The 16950-nt window shown below is 35.1% G+C and overlaps 1 protein-coding gene across 3 annotated transcripts in view; it reads left to right on the top strand.

Annotated features, from left to right (window-relative positions):
- The window catches only part of MGAT4C (MGAT4 family member C), a 223334-nt gene that overhangs the window by 160388 nt on the left and 45996 nt on the right, over positions 1-16950 (top strand). For all 3 annotated transcript variants that reach the window (XM_047867190.1, XM_047867191.1, XM_047867189.1), the window contains exon 2: positions 15851-15900. The gene's annotated coding sequence lies outside the window, so the exon portion shown is untranslated. The remainder of the gene's footprint in view (positions 1-15850; positions 15901-16950) is intronic.

Here is a 16950-nt window from a genome sequence, read left to right as displayed (position 1 = left end):
TTGAATTCACAGTACATTTGAAGTGTGTGTGTGTGTGTGTGTGTGTGTGTGTGTGTGTGTTCCCTGACAAGATTTTACAACCAGACTGAGGCATAGACATTGGGATAATCCTTCAAGCTTTTTCTGCTGCTGTTTTAATAGCACTTCATGTATTTCCAAACATTTAAATGTTGTTTTCGATCATTTACAACATGAAAATATGTTGCTTCTTTTTCATGGTAATCGAAATAAAATAGAGAAGTCAAAAACATAAAGGGAAATAAAAAACAAAAACGAAAACATAAGTGTGTGATAAAAGCCTGAGTCATTTGCTGGGGGGTAAACTAACCCAAATAACTCACCCGTACCGGCGAGTATAACTGCTCTCGAGTGAAAGGAAAGGAGTTGGGTTGGGCAAGGCAAAGTAGTAACTTTAGTTTTAGCTACAGAATATTTAGATACAGCAGGTGGCAAAAAGATAAAAAAATAAAATAAAATAAAAAAAACATGCAGACTGGAGGATTAGAGAAAGGAAGGTGAAAAGCTGTAACCCACATTAAGGTAAGGAAGAGATGCCTAGTCAGCACAGCACCTGCCAAAACAGGGCTCAAACCGTGGCATGGCAATATGGCACAGGCACTGTGAGTCACTCCTGGTAAAGAAGCATCTGGAAGGTTGGAGGAATAGTCTAATCCAGGACTCTAGCATGTGAAGTCTTAACTGTGTCCACCCAGTGTCACAGAACAGAGCAGGAAGAGCTTCAGAGCCTGCTAGATGGGAATAAGGTAGGAAATCAACTAGAAAACTAAAAAGTAAAATGAAGAGCAAGAAAAGTGGTGGAGAGAGAGAGAGAGAGAGAGAGAGAGAGAGAAGGCAAGCTGATTACATGTATGGGAGATGGGTAACATGTATGGGAGATGGGTAATGTGTGTGTGTATATAAGTATGTGTATCTATCTATCTATCCATCTATGTAGCATCTATCTCACTCATACTATAGTTTTCAGGTAAATTTCCAAGAAAAGAACCATTTTTCTTGCTGCCTTTTTATTCTAACCTTCATTCTAATCTGCAGCTTCCCATCAGACAAGACAAAACTACAGAGTAATATTTAATGACCATTGGATATTCTTGGAGAGTTTAAAGAGACTGCTGAATGTGCCTTTCTTTAGTCACAGTTTGACCTTTGCCTTTGACTTTCATACTTCATCATTTCAAACTGCTACCTGAACTCTCAGCAAGTCCACTATGATTTCCTCACCTTTGCCTTGTTAGTGGTGATAATTAGGGAAAATTCTTAAATGGAACAGTAGGAGAGATAGTCTCTCAAGTCCTTTACATTTATAAGAGATACTAAGGTTATTTTTTGTGTCCTTTTATTCCTTTGAGTAAATTCATTCTAATCCTATTTATTGTAAAATATATCTATATATATTTGTGCCATCTCTATGCCATGATTTGACTAGATCCCTAATATACAGCCACTCCTGTCTACCAGGGTTTTCTACCTGTTCATACACTGTATTGACATGAATCTCCCCTTCTTAGCACAAATCAGTGCTTTTCCCCTCTTATTTTCCTTATTAAACCCCTTCTATTTAATGGGGTTTACCTTCTGAGTTCTGGCTTCCAGCAGACTAAGAAAATGAATGATTTGGGACACCTGGGTAGCCCAGGTGGTTAGGCATCCATCTCTTGATATCACCTCAGGTCTTGATCTCAGGTAGTCAGTTTGAGCCCTGTTGGGAAAATTAAAAAAAAAAATCAAAACAGAAAAGGAGTAATTTATTAAAATATTAATGAGTTAAAGTGTTTGCTTAAATTTCAAAAACAGCTTCTATACTGAAAAATTGGGAATAAAGACAACGTATAGTTTCTATTTTTCTCAGGGTTTTACTAGCCTCATCCTGCAGGGATGTGCTGCTTACCCTTTTAAGAAACTCTTGCTTTGCCACTATTACTGAGAGAATTATGTACTATCTTTCAGATATGTTGAGGTAGAAAAAAGTTTGAGAACTAGTCCCCTAAGTAGTTAAGTGTGAAATCTCCATGTCAGTTGAACTCATTTTCAGGCAGGCAACCTTTGGGAGAAATGTTAAAAATCATGACTTTCTATTTTGCCAGAAGAAAGATTGGTAGAATCGGGGTAAAAAACTAAGGACAGTAAGACAATCAGGTTAAGACCAGGCAAATTGATAAGACCGCACCCAACTTCCTTTGGGTACTCTTCAGTCTGCAAATAAATAAATCAATAAATAGCACTGATATTTCATCTAAAGTGCTTTGTCATTAAATTAACAGGTAAGAGGATTTATATTTTTAAAAAAATGTTAAATTAAGCCTTAAAATTAAAGAACTAATGTTCATTACCAAGAATATCACCTGTTGTCTTCTACTGAGTCATATAATAGTTTCCAGAAAGAAGATATAGATTTACACTGACCTCCACTATGGAATATGATTTGGAAGTTTGAATTGAATAGACATATACATTCTTATTTTCAGAAACTGCAAAAACCACGAAGGTATCTCTCACCTTCATGGTTTTAGATTGAAGCAGTAACAGGAATAGGAGCTCTGGAGTATCTGTTAAATTTTTTTTTTAATTTTTTTTTCAACGTTTATTTATTTTTGGGACAGAGAGAGACAGAGCATGAACGGGGGAGGGGCAGAGAGAGAGGGAGACACAGAATCGGAAACAGGCTCCAGGCTCTGAGCCATCAGCCCAGAGCCTGACGCGGGGCTCGAACTCACGGACCGCGAGATCGTGACCTGGCTGAAGTCGGACGCTTAACCGACTGCACCACCCAGGCGCCCCTGTTAAATTTTTAAGTAAATGTTTTATTCAGATGATTGAATGCACACATCTCAATGCACTAAAAACTTGCTTCTGAAAATAATATTTTCTAATCAACTAGACTTACATAAATCATAAGAACTTCATTAGCAGAAGTACCTATTGAAAATACTTGTTTATCCATGTCCGTTACTGAATGGTATGTAATAATCAACAAGCACTCGGAGTCTGTCCTTTGTGGAATAATCCATATTCTTTTAAATAAGTCAGCGTTGTAGTTTGAGAAGATGAGTACTCTATGTGGATCTCTTAAGATCCTTCAGAGCCCTCAAAAACTGAATAATTGACTGATTTTTTTTATCCTTTCATATGCACTTGTTTTGAAGTGTACATGGCACAAAGGAATGGAAATATAACTCCTACTCTTCTCAGATGTTTCAATGCGATATTATTAATGATGTGAAACTTTAGCTCAAAGTTAAGGAGTCTCAGATATTTTCCTTCTCCAAAGAATAAAACTACCTGGGTAAGTACCTAAGAAAGTAGATAATTCTCCTGCATCCATTACCATGAGAAAACAAGAGAGTAAATAATATACTGGCACCATATTCTCTTTTCTAATTCAATTTCAGTCCTCTTGGTTGTATATTTCCTTTATTCAAGTAATTAATGTATGCAATTCTCTCCCTCTCTCAGTCTCACTACTTATCTACCTACCTCCTACCTATGAATCCATCTGATCAACCCATCTAATTGTTGACCTATCCAAACATCCACCCTTTGCTTTGTTGCTCAAAATACATGAGGTAAGAAGACAGCATGCATGTGTATACATATGTGTAGCAGTCTGTGTGTATCTGTCTATCCATCAGTCATAAGACCCATAGAAATAAATATATGTAGAGACACATTATGTACACTCACAAACATATTTGACTATTTTAATTTTTATTATTTATATCATTTTCTCTTCCTCTTTTCTGTGGACAGCCACAAGAACAAACGTGTTGCTTTGACCTAGTACATTTAAAAGTAGGGGAGGGAGAAAAAACATAATAAGAGAAGTATTGGATTTTCTAGAAAAGTTCTGAATGTCTTTGCTTCATAAAGTCTTTTCTTAAAAATTGCCTCAGTGGGGCACCTGAGTGGCTCAGTCAGTTAAGCACCTGACCCTTGATATCTGCTTAGGTCAAAATCTCATGGTTTTGTGATTTCAAGCCCCACATCGGGCTCTGTGCTGACTCTGCAGAGCCAGCTTGGGATTCTCTCTCTCTCTTTCTCTCTGACCCTCCCCAGCTCATGCTCTGTCTCTCTCAAAATAAACTTAACAAAATTATTTTAAAAATTAACAAATAAAAATTGGTTTAGTAACATGAGTGCTTGTGCTGTTGCAGTAGAAATAAGAGAGCGTAACAAAGTATTTAAGCGTAGGGGAAACACCATTTACTAGCTCTGTACCTTGGGCAAGTCACTTAATTCTTTTGTCCTCAGTTCTATTGTCTAAAAATGAGGGATAATAATGGCAAATCTTTTACAGGGCTGTTGTGAGGACTGAATGCACTAATATTTATAAAGGGTTTTGAACAGCAGTTGGCACGGAATAGACACCCTATGCATTAGCTGTTACTTATTGTCTAAATACTCTTATAGGAATGAAAGCACATGAGAAAAGAGATTTGTTTTTATGTTAATTGCTATTTCCAAGAACCAAGAATAGTACCCCAAACACTGAAGGTATTCAACAAGGCTTATTTTGAAGACACAGTATAGTGTCCTAGTTAAAAGTAATGATCATGAAGACAGACTCCCTGCTTTAAAATCCAGGCTACAACAATTATTAGCTGTTTCACTTATGCAATGTAGCTAACTCTGTTCTTTAGTCACTAGATCTGTAACATGAAGATGTAATTGCTAACTTTGTGTGTCAGCTTGATAGAATCACAGGTTGCCCAAATGTTTGGCTAAACATTATTTTTAGATGTGTCTTTGAGAATGTTTCCAGATGAGATTAACATTTGAATAGGTAGAGTGAGTAAAGCAGATTGCTCTTTCCAATGCAGCGGGCCTCATCCAATCAGCTGATGGCCTGGATAAAACAAAATCAGAGGAAGGGAGAATTTGTTGTGCCTGATGGTTTGAGCTGGAACATTGGTCTTCTCTTGTACTCAGACCAGGATTTACACTATTGGCTCTCCTGGTTCTTGGGCCTTTGGGCTCAGAGTAAAACTAATACCTCACCTGATGCTAAGAAAAATCATTCACATGTAAATAGTATGTGCTCCCTGGAGTCGCACAACCCAGCAGCCCTCACAAGAGCTATATAATTGTTAAGTATTACCAATACTACTGTTGGTAACCAGAAGTAAAGTTAGCGAATATTTTATGGCCTAAATGATACTGTTATAAGCCAATTGTAAAGCATGTCTTATAAACTGCTTACATAGCTGTATTATTCTTTAAAACACAGTTGGGGCTATCTCTATTAATTTTTCCTGCCTTGTTTGATCCTTTGGATTTTGCTTTATAGTGACTATTGATTTTTCCCCCTAAAAGAGATTGCCTTTTTTTAGCTTTGATTTTCCTTTGGAGCTATATTTTTTCCATGTCTACATATTCCCATGATGCCTTGATACTTTCCAAACCTACAAAAGTTGAAAAGCTTCTTGTGTGATATTTTCACAGTGCCTTGTCATGCCATACCCTTCATTGCCTACCGCTGTATACAAAGTAATATGTTATAATTTTACCTTGGGCCTGTCTGTATTATTACACAAGGTGTAAACTTTCTCTTTAGGCACAATTTAGAGTAAATGGTAAAATTATACATGGCAGTCTAGATTTCATCCTTGTCTAGAAACACCAGCATTCTCTTGAATTAGCAAATTAGGTACATGTTTTCTTATGAGTTTTGGCAAAATAATGGCCATTAATGGCCCAGCTGGACATGTTATTACTAATAACCCAGAGGATTCCCTGCCTTTTGCCAAAAGCCAAAATTGCATTACCTCTCTAAAATTTCAAATTTCACATCCACTTCAGTTGATTTTGGTCTGCTGTGTGTGATCATTTCTCTTAAATCATTGAAATTTCTCAGACCAACCTGTACTATCGACCAAATATTATATATTTTCTTATCAGGGACAATGATGCAGATTTTTAAGGACCAAATTATTCTTTTTTTTTTTTTTTTTAGGTTTGGTTTGATTTTTTTTTTGTAGGTATTCTACTCTTCAGAGTTATGGTTCTTGTTTCTGTTTTGCAACATTATTATTCCTCTCTCAAAACTATTTTTTTCTTCTACAATTAGTTTCCTAGGAGAGGAGTTGTTGTTGTTGTTAATTAGTTTGCTTTTTCATTTCTTTTTTTTTTTTTTTTCAACGTTTATTTATTTTTGGGACAGAGAGAGACAGAGCATGAGAGCATGAACGGGGGAGGGGCAGAGAGAGAGGGAGTCACAGAATCGGAAACAGGCTCCAGGCTCTGAGCCATCAGCCCAGAGCCCGACGCGGGGCTCGAACTCACGGACCGCGAGATCGTGACCTGGCTGAAGTCGGACGCTTAACCGACTGCGCCACCCAGGCGCCCCGCTTTTTCATTTCTTAATACAGTTCAGTCATTAAGATTTTGAGGAAGCTTCCTCAATTTTAATCTCTGCATTTTCTGACTTCAAAGATTTGTTCTTATTTTGCAGTTTTGAAATAAGTCATAATTTCTTTTTTCTTTTTTAAAGTTTATTTTGAGAGAGAGAGAGAGGGAGCACAAGTGTGGGAGGGGCAGAGAGACTATTTTTATTTGTCTTCTTAGACTAGATTGTAAATTTTATAAGAATAGGATTTTTTTCTCTCTCTCTGATGCCTTGCAAGTACCTGGTAAATAATAAACATAGTAAATATTTGTTTGAAAGAATGAATCAACATGAGGAAAAAGCTAGTCAACCAAACTTTTCTTTTGAAAACATCAAGATATTTGCCAATGGATATTTTTTCCCTAAATTTCAACTTTAGTACAAGTTGATGGTCTGTGGTGAAATTTCCCTTAATAATATTTATTTGTATAGATGGAAATTGTTGGTAAGAGTTACTCTCTCTCTGTATCTTTTTACATAAGCTGGGATTTCCAAGTGTATCTCTCTCCATAAGATGTTTTTAGAAAAATAATAAAATATGATTAGAACACACAAAGGTATACATGTCAGAACACACTCAGAGGGTCATCTCCTACAAGGTCCATAAACAATCTGATTCATGAGTATATTTCTGTGCAGAGTTCTAATAATAAAGTCAATTAATAATTTAAAAAAATTGGCCAACAAAGAAATAATGAGTTGGCCATTAGTGGCCTCAGCACAGGTTGGTCTGAGAAATTTCAATGACTTAAGAGAAATGATCACACACAGCAGACCGAAATTAACTGAAGTGGATGTGAAATTTGAAATTTTAGAGAGGTAATGCAATTTTGGCATTGGCAAAAGGCAGGGAGTCCTCTGGGTTATTAGTAATAACACGTCCAGCTGAGAGGACTCGTAGATCCAGGATCTATGTTGACCAGTTAGCCTTTCTACTTCTGCTCCTGCTCTTGCTCTGCATGGCAAGAAAGTTCACTCCTTTTTTTTTTATCATGAACCTGGACCAGCAGGATTCATAATATTGCATGCCTTCAGTCAATAGAACAGATGGCCCAGTATCCTTTAAAATGAAATCTAGTCAGGGCACCTGAGTGGCTCAGTCAGTTGAGCGTCCTGCTCTTGATTTCAGCTTTGGTCATGATCTCATAGTTTGTGAGTTCGAGCTCTGCATCTGGCTAGCTGCTGTCATCTCCGAAGCTGTTAGCACAGAGACTGCTTCAGATCCTCTGTCACCCTTTCTCTCTGACCCTCCCCTACTTCCACTCTCTCTTTCAAAAATAAATAAAAGCATTAGAAAAATGGAATCTAGCAGAAAGAATACCAAAGATGTGTTGTGCCCTTTTTCAATTTTCATGTGTTAGGTAGATCTCTGGGGTATCAAATGGTAAACTAGGGCTCAACAACAACAACAACAAAACAAACAAAAGGGAATTGAAGTAAAGAAGTTTATTACTCAGAGGTCCTAGAGAAGATACATGGTACACTTCTAAGGGCTACCAGGGAGGTTAAGAAAGGGTACAGGCAGAGGGTGCATCAGGATTGGGAGAATATGCCTTTGGTAGGATTTGTGGGTAGAGTACTTTGGGGTTCCCAGGCTAAGGCTCGATTTGTCAATTCAAGCAAAAAATACTGGAGTTTTGGTAAGTTTTGCGGGGGGTTATCAAAGGAAGGCACATGGGGAAGGCCTTGGAAAGTGCAGGACCATTGGGGTATCACATTAAGAACTTACATTTGCTGTGGCTCTGCGAGCTGTCATCTAGGGCATGCACTTACTGGAGGGGCTAGTGTCAGATCAAGGTATCTGAAGGCTGTTTGTCACACAAAATTAAGGTGCAGACAACAATATTATGGAATGGCTTAGCTAAACACTTAATAAGATGCTTTTGGAAATTTGTATTTTCACTATGCGTCTCTTTACTTGAAATTAAAACAGTGGACCCAAGCTTTCTACCTGTCCCCCATTACCAAGCTGGAGGCCCATATAGAGATGGTACGGTGGGGAGAATTAATGGCTGGAGAACATCCTTCCTACCCCAACCTTCTTCCAGGAAGCTTATGAAGTACTTTTCTCCCTGTGTCATGACTTTCTACACAGGGATTTTCTTGGCCAGCCTCAGTCTCCAGTAGCATTGAGAAATGTCTACCCACCAAAGGATTTTCTTGTCATCCTTCAAAACCCAGGATTTCACTCCCAAAACCACTTTCTGGAACAAGAAATGAATCCTCTGTTGGGCTGAAATCTTCAGATAAGTATTCTGAAGATCCAGAATCTGAGCAAGAGATGTTTCTGTCTTAACTTGTAAAAGGTCAATCTGCCTAAAGGCTTCCCTCTATGTATCAAAAAATCTGATGGAGAAGCCTCCAGGAATAAGTAGGCCTGTCACATCTCTTTTCTTAAATCATTTTGCATTATCTTTCTTTCACCTTAACAGCTATGAATTAGGTGATTATACATTTTCCCAATTCAAGGCTTGATAGAATTAAATTTTAGGATAGAACTTTATCATTACGTGATTTGTTACAATTATATGAGTGAACTATTTCCACTTTATTGGACTCTTGAGGTTGTATAAGTATGGTATTAGGATGTTATTAAATTTCCAACAATGCCACAAGTTATAATGGGCATTTTGCATGAGTAGTTGAGCAACACAATGGATTTTAGACTTTACAGACCATTTCTGCTTCTTTATAATTTATAATTGTGAAAGTTGCTTGAACTTTACCTAAGTAGTTTTTTTTATTTGTTTAATGAAATAAATGAAAAGACATGGAGTCTCTTGAAAAATGCTATAGGGGAAAAGCAATTCTTTATTAGTGAAATGACTTAAAAGAGGTCAATCTGTCTAGAGGTTTCCCTCTGTGTATCAAAAACCTGATGGAGAGGCCTTGTGCCACAAATAGGTCTGTCACATCCAGAAGTTTCTACTTCCTTTATAAAAACTGAAACTGTAGGCCTCATTTCATTTTATACTTAATTAAATGATTACAGTGGGCAACCTATTTGCACGCTTCCCTCTCCACCTTCTTTGAGAACAAAGAGGACATGTATCCATTCTCTTGTTTTTCACTTTTATTTCTGTTTTCATTCTGTGTAAGACTTCTGGCTCCCACTTCTTTGGGCAATTTCAGTGTGTTGATTTGAATTTTAAGGTAAACAGTGTGAGGTAATAACTTTACAAGTGTTATAGTCCTGTCAGGGGCTGCTAGGATAGTGCTCTTAACACACAGAGATGGACAAATGAGAGAGGGAAGAGCCAGAAGAAAGACCCTTCTCATTTTAGTTCATTATAAGTAGCTCAAATTGAAGTTTCATACTGTGGTTTTGTGTCCAAAAAAAAAAAAAAAAAAAGAAAGTAAATGTTTATGGCTACCACAGACTAGGTAGAGTATCCTTTGTCAACTATACAGACCACATCAGACTGAGGTTAAATTTCCTATGTCTACTCCTTAAAGCATGCATGTATCTTTTAGGAGGGAGGGATGAGATGGCATGGAGTATCTATCTCTCACAAGAGAACATAGGAGACATGTGTTTCCAACCAGCAGAATGGAAATTGGAAACACTGTCTCAACCCAGCACCTCAAGAAAATTATGGTTCCTTCTGAAGGGAGGAGAAATCAACAAAAGGATGAACAAACATGTGAACAGAGAGATGAATAGACCACAAAGAAAGGAATGGTGTGAACATAGGGGATGCTCAATCTTTGAGGAAAACGGAATGCAACAGCATATGTTATGAATAAAATGTTTGTGTACAGTGTTATATTTTTCTAAATCAAGTAGTATTCCTAGGAAATGTGGATACATTTGAAAATGCTTTGTATAAACTTAACACTGTTCATTCATAAAATTGAAATTAGAAAGAATTTGAGGGAAAATGAAAACAGAATATGATTTTTTACATCTAAAAGATAAGAAAAATATTAAGTTTGATACTCAGACATGTTTTGTTAGAGTTGAATAATTATAATTACATAATTACTTATATTTTATATAATTATATAAATTTAATTAATTTGATATTACTTTTAAAGAAAGCTACTTTGATTTTAAAATCCAGAAAATCCAGAAAATTTTCCCAATCGTCATGTTGTATTTGCTTTCTTAACTTTTAGTTGTTATATTACTGCTTTAAATAGATTATCCATTTCACATACAGCATGTTTTTGGTTAGAATAATATTGTTTTTATAAATTAACACAAAATTTAACTAAAATGGATGTAGCTTAATAGAGTTAGTGAGTTATTGGCCAAACAAAGGCTTAAGTGAGTACTGAATTAGTTTAAATTATTCAGAAGAATGCTTGAATTAATTTTAATGGAAAAAAAAAGTATTTGTTGAAACCATTGGGATAGCAAATCCATTGATGGATAGCTATTAAGCAACAATTTCACTCAACTCGAGAGTATCTACAAATGGCTACTTTTCTCTACAAATGACTATTTCATTCCCATTTGTAGAGTCTGAATGAGTATGCCAAGGAGTTTGGCAAACAGACTGGGGAAAGGGGCAATGAGAGGAGAACTGAAGTTTAGAGAAAAGAGAATAAAAAAAAAGAAAGATGCTTAAGTCACAGGGAAAGCTTGAATGAAAACAATATACTAGCTGGAGTTTGAGAAAAGAAACTCTTGCCTACAGTTCTGGCAATATTACATCATCACGACTGCTGAACATTGATCCTTTCAGGTCATGGGAATCGCGTGTGTTCCTGCTACAGAATCTAAACAGACGAACCAACGGGAGAAATAGGTTTAGATGGCACTTATAGATAAGGTGGTGTTCTCTTGGACATTCTAAACTCTCATTCTTATCAACACCTTTTGTAATTTGTGGTTTATATCCTTTTCACTCCAATGTATTTACTCATAGAGTTCTCTTTATCAGGAATGTATTTTCATTTCTGTGTGTCTGGTACCTATTTACAATTAGAGCTAATATCTTGTCACTAATAATTCAAATTATGTATAATTGTTCACATATACTTTATTCCTCAAATAAATGGTTAACTCTTTGTGCCCCAGAAACTAATCTTAGACTAATTACTATCAACTTATTTCTAACATAGTTCTTTATGTAGATTTATAATTTGTAGCTGCAGTTTGAATAAATCATTACTCTCACCAAAAACATTATTAAGGATTATGATGTAAAACATGCTAGCAGGCACTGATGAAAATGAAAAATATGCAAATATCTTAACAAAAACTTACTGAACACCTATTACCTGCCAACAGTGTATAAGACTCTGGGGATACAATTGTGAACCAAAATAAACAGGGTCTAATTTTTATTCTAAGAGATCAGAAAGACGTTAAATAATCATACTAGGTAATATGTAGTTAAAAATTGAGGTAAGAACTCTGAAGAAAAGAAGCACAGTTGTTTCATATAGCTTTGAGTTGTGTATTTTCTACCAGAGAAACCTGGTTTCATTCAAAACCAGGAGGTTTTTTTGTTTGCTTATTTTTCCTACATACATTTTACAATACATACATTTCTCCAGAGATTATCTTTTCAATCACATGAGGGAACCATACTCCACTTCCTGTAACTCTAGATGGACCTGTGCTCTAAGTGAACCTAATAGACGACGTCCAATGTGCTTTTTGACTGTGACAGAGTGTTCTGGGCCCTCTTCTCTGTTTGACTTTTCTGTCGATGTTTTCTATGGATGTCCACAGGGAATTCTCAGCTCCAGTGTCCTAGGTGAGCCTACATGGCAAGCCACACACTACTGAGAGGGAAAACATCTAGCTTTTTCACTTTGAAGTGTTGGAAGATCACCAATTTGCCTTTTAGTCATCTCATCTATAAGGAACACAATTTTCAAGACTGAGCAAATGATTTCCCAAAATGCTGTAGGCACCAGACTTTGTTGTAAAGGTTTAAGTTACAATAACAACAACAACAAAAGTCACCGTGGCTAATCATTTCCTTTAGAAGTCAACTAACACATGGGCATTCACATGGGCAGAACAAAGTATATTGGCCCAGAACTGACACTCTTCATAGTTCCCCAAAGATCTTTCACTTTGCTTGGCTGACTCTGCAACTTCAGTAATGTGCAGCCAGACTCTAGTAAAAGAAATCAAGTGAACACTTTGCTTCCTCTTACTTTTGCTGCCGTTTTCATTTCACCACCCAGCTTACAGATGAAATCTATTCCTCAGCAGGCAGTGCTTGCACAAATGAAAGATAAATGTTTCTTCTATATAGGACAGATCAGTGAGACTCATAAAATATTAATGATGAAAGCTTTGGGAATTCAGTATATCCCTGACCATAGGTTTTTCTTGACAGTGAAGCACAGTCACTTTTAACGAATTTTTTTTTTCTGTAAGATTCCTATCAAGAATGGTATGAAGGGAAAAGAATATATGATTTAAGATTCAGATGAGCATAGATTTTTTTTTGAGAAAGGTAATTTTTCCGCCTTTCATTTTCCCTCATGTTTTGTGTTCCTTATCTGCCGTAAATTTCACTGAGTGATGTGTGGTTGATTTGACTCTTGGAGCTGCTCCTGTGCCCATGAAGAAAACTGCTTGGGAATAGTACAGAAAGTACACATTTATTATTATTTAACATGCAGTATAGTAATAGCTGACATTTGTGTAACTGAAGCAATTTATGTATCCAAAAATTTAGGATGTGTTGAGTATGTATTCAAATATTTATCAGTAACAAGGAACTCTGAATTTTTTCAGAAAATCAACATACAGATATTTTTAATCTGATGACATCTTGTTGTCTTGAAAATCCTTCCATAACCATTACAAGTTTATAGTTGTTTGTAGGGTTACTATCTCCCTGTAGAATGCTTAGTTGATTAGCCTTACCTTGAGATTTTTTCCAATATATGCTTTCACTTTACACAGAAATGAAGTTTGCTATTATGACAGGCTGAATAATTACATTATATATTTAAAAATGTATATTTATATGTTATATATTTAAATATCTATATTAAATATTTGAAGCTTGAATATTGGAAATGGTCAAAAATAATAAAATAATTCCATCAACTAATTTTTTTAATTCTTTGAAATTTCTGTGCTAACAAAATTATTTGTAACATGAGTCAAAATATTTAATCACAATAAAGAACAGAAGTATATAAAATTAACTATTGTTCATAATAATGCCTCAGAAAGAAGAAAAATCACTCATATATATTATAATTTAAGCTACATCAATAATGCCATCTAGTATGTTAAATATCAAATAGGATAAACTCTCATAGTAATAACATTATTTTTATATCAAAATAATATTTATAAAAAGAAAACATATGACTTAATACACTCAGAGAAATTATCTTTACTTAATTACCCTTTACTTAAATGAATATTTTGTTTCATGTATATCTCTTCTCAGGTACACCTCTGTGATATTTTTCCTTAGAATATATGAGCAATTATTAGCCAAATATAATCCTTATAAACCACTAATAAGCCCAGGTCTTGTGTTTTCAGTGTATATTTCAGTTTCCATTTGGTGATCTGCATACAAGGTTAAATCATCAGATTCCATTTGTTAATCAGCCTTTCAGAAAATTCATCAGTTCTTACTGTAAAAAAAATCAGATCTGTTAAAATCTATCTTGAAATATAAGGTCAGATCACTAGTAAGTGGAAACAGTCAGAAGGCATAGATCATTACAAGACATTAGAAGACATCCAGGTCTTGAAGGATGTTATACAATTTTCAAAACACATACAGTTCTTTCATGATTGCCTGATCATCTGATTACCACTTCTAGTGTCTGGACTCCTATCATCAATGGGTTCCATCCATAAATTTAAAAACATAAAGCCCTTAGTCCAAATGCCTTGCTGTGGCCAAATACCAAAAGCTTGTTAAAACTTGACTTACTGTTACAGTGTTCTGCAGACCAAATTTCTTGGAATCTATAGTGAGGCCTCTTTTTTTTTTAATTTTTGTTAATGTGTTTTTATTTTTGAGAAAGAGAGAAAGCAAGAGCAGAGGAGGGACAGAGGGAGACACAGAATCCAAAACAGGCTCCAGGCTCTGAGCTGTCGGCACAGAGCCCCCATTTAGGGCTGGAACTAACTGTGAGATCATGACCTGAGCAGAAGTCAGACGCTTAACCAACTAAACCACACAGGCTCCCCTACAGTGAGACCTCTTTAAATGCCACCTCCTTTCTGCCTGACCCTAATGATTGAGTGGTAATACCTCCATATTGACAAATAAGTTTATTTGAAATAAGATTATCAGAATGACTACTACCATTTTAAAGATCAACCTGTGGGACACCTGAATGTCACAGTCCATAGAGTGACCAACTCTTGATTTTGGCTCAGGTCATGTTCTCATGACTATAAGATCTCCCTCTCTCTGTGCCCCTCCCTCGCTCGGGCAGGTGCACATACTCTCTCTCTCACAAAATGGATAAATAAACTTTAAAAGATCAATCTAGAATTGCAACTATTCTTGCCATATGTGAGAGCTACAGTATTAAAAATGGAGGAAAACTACAGATATCCCAGTGAAGGTGAGTATGTAATTGACCACAGAACATCTAAACAGAGATGAAAAAAGAAAAACCCAAAAAACTAATGGAGATACCAGGCAAGACAGAGGAATTTGTGCTTTAAGAGCATATGAATTTTCAAACTCCAGAAAATAACATTATTGTCTCCTTGGAAGTAACTACATAGCCCAGAGAAGCACTGAATTTTTAAAAAATATATATAAATAGTACTTTTAAGTGTAGTCAAGAAAAGTAATGCAAAATAACAACATATTTGTTACTCAAAATATCTTTGCTCAAAGAATGCCCACATGACTTTTAAAGACATTATCTTTAGAGACTTCTCTTCATGTTCTCATTTTCTTATAGCTGCACAGTTTTCTTCTGAATAACCTTGTTACATGGTATGGCGAACTGCAGTAGCAAACTGTGTTCCAGGCAATGAATTTCTAATGTTATAGCAAAAACATTCTCTTGAATATTGTAAGCCTTTATACATGATGGAAAAATCAGTAATGTAGACATTCGTAACAAAGTACCCTGTGCACTTTTTAGGTGAAGTGAAGCTAGGTAATATGGACTGAAGTTATTTTCAAAAGGCAAATAATCCTGTGCTTAAATGAAATATTATAAAATATATCTAATTTATTTACTACCCTGAAAAAAGCAATTATAATGTTAAAAGATATATATATATATCTTTATATTGTATAATATATATTTCAAGCATTTAACTACTTTTAAATAATTTTACTTAATGTAAAGGGATATGCTATTATATACAAAAAAGTTAAAATATGTATATATTCTGTCAATTTAGAAAATATTAATAAATATGAACATAATGCAACTGCATGGGAAATAACAAATTATCTAGAATATTTTTACTTTACTTTTATTAATAATAAACCAGAGGAATATATTAGTAATACTGGACTTTCTTTTTTCTAGTGTATCAACATTTTCTGTACAGAACAGATTATGACAGCTTCTTTCTTAAGGTGAGATTGGTTAACTGTCACTCACAGTAAAATTCTGAGGAGCTACAATTTTTTTTGTATATTATCAAAGCTACTTCATAAAGTCAAACTCATGCCTAAATTGGAGCTATTTGCTCATTAATTTTATGTAAGCAGATTTTATTCTTTCAATACTACTACTTTCACAGTAAAAACTCTAGAGGATGTTTATTGGAAATTTACGAGTTTACCAAAGCATGTATTTTGATATTTTGAATTAAACTTGGAAACATATTGACACTAGAAGAAAAAACAGGTCATAGAACAAAATTACAGTATACAACTAACACAATTAAGGTATCTTCCAGAGTGTATTAATTAATATCTTTAAATCCTTCCTAAAATACAAGTATCTTAGAATATCTTAATTCTCATGAGCCATCCAGATTTTTGTGTTAATGTTATATGTATTTTTGCTCTATTATTCCAAAAGTTGAAACTATTATTATACTTTTGTAAATTAATATTATGGAGGATTTACTCACATATTTCTCACTTTCTTTTTGCTCCATTCCTTCTTATCAGAACTTCCACTTTATCTCCCTTTGTGAAATATGTTCTTTCAATTTTCTCTTAGTGAACATTATTCAGGTTTTTTTTTTTTATTTTGTCTGAAAGTACCTGTATTTTGCTCTCATTATAGTAAATTAATATCCCTGGAATGTGAGTCTAGATTGTCAATAATTTTTCTGACACCATTTAAGGTTTTATTCCACTGTTTTCTGGAGTCTATTTATTATTGGAAAGTCAACTCTCTGCCTAATTGCTATACCTGTGTCTGTAATTTGCTATTTTTCTCTGGCTGCTTTTAAAATCTCTTGATCTTTGGTGTTCTGAAGCTAGTTATGATGAATCTAGGTACAGTTTTTATATATCACACTTCAGATTTATTAGCCCTACAGTATCCGAGCAGAGATGTTTTTTCAGCAATTCTGGAATTACTCAGTCATTATCTCTTTTAATGTGGCCGCTTCCATTTTTCTCTATTCTTTATGTCTCTTAATTTTTTTCCAAATCATTTCATAGTTTTTT

Source organism: Prionailurus viverrinus, chromosome B4 (assembly GCF_022837055.1).
Source record: "Prionailurus viverrinus isolate Anna chromosome B4, UM_Priviv_1.0, whole genome shotgun sequence".
In the NCBI taxonomy this organism is placed as follows: domain Eukaryota; kingdom Metazoa; phylum Chordata; class Mammalia; order Carnivora; family Felidae; genus Prionailurus; species Prionailurus viverrinus.
Note: the sequence above shows the minus strand (reverse complement) of the source record. Positions and strands in the feature narration are given on the sequence as shown.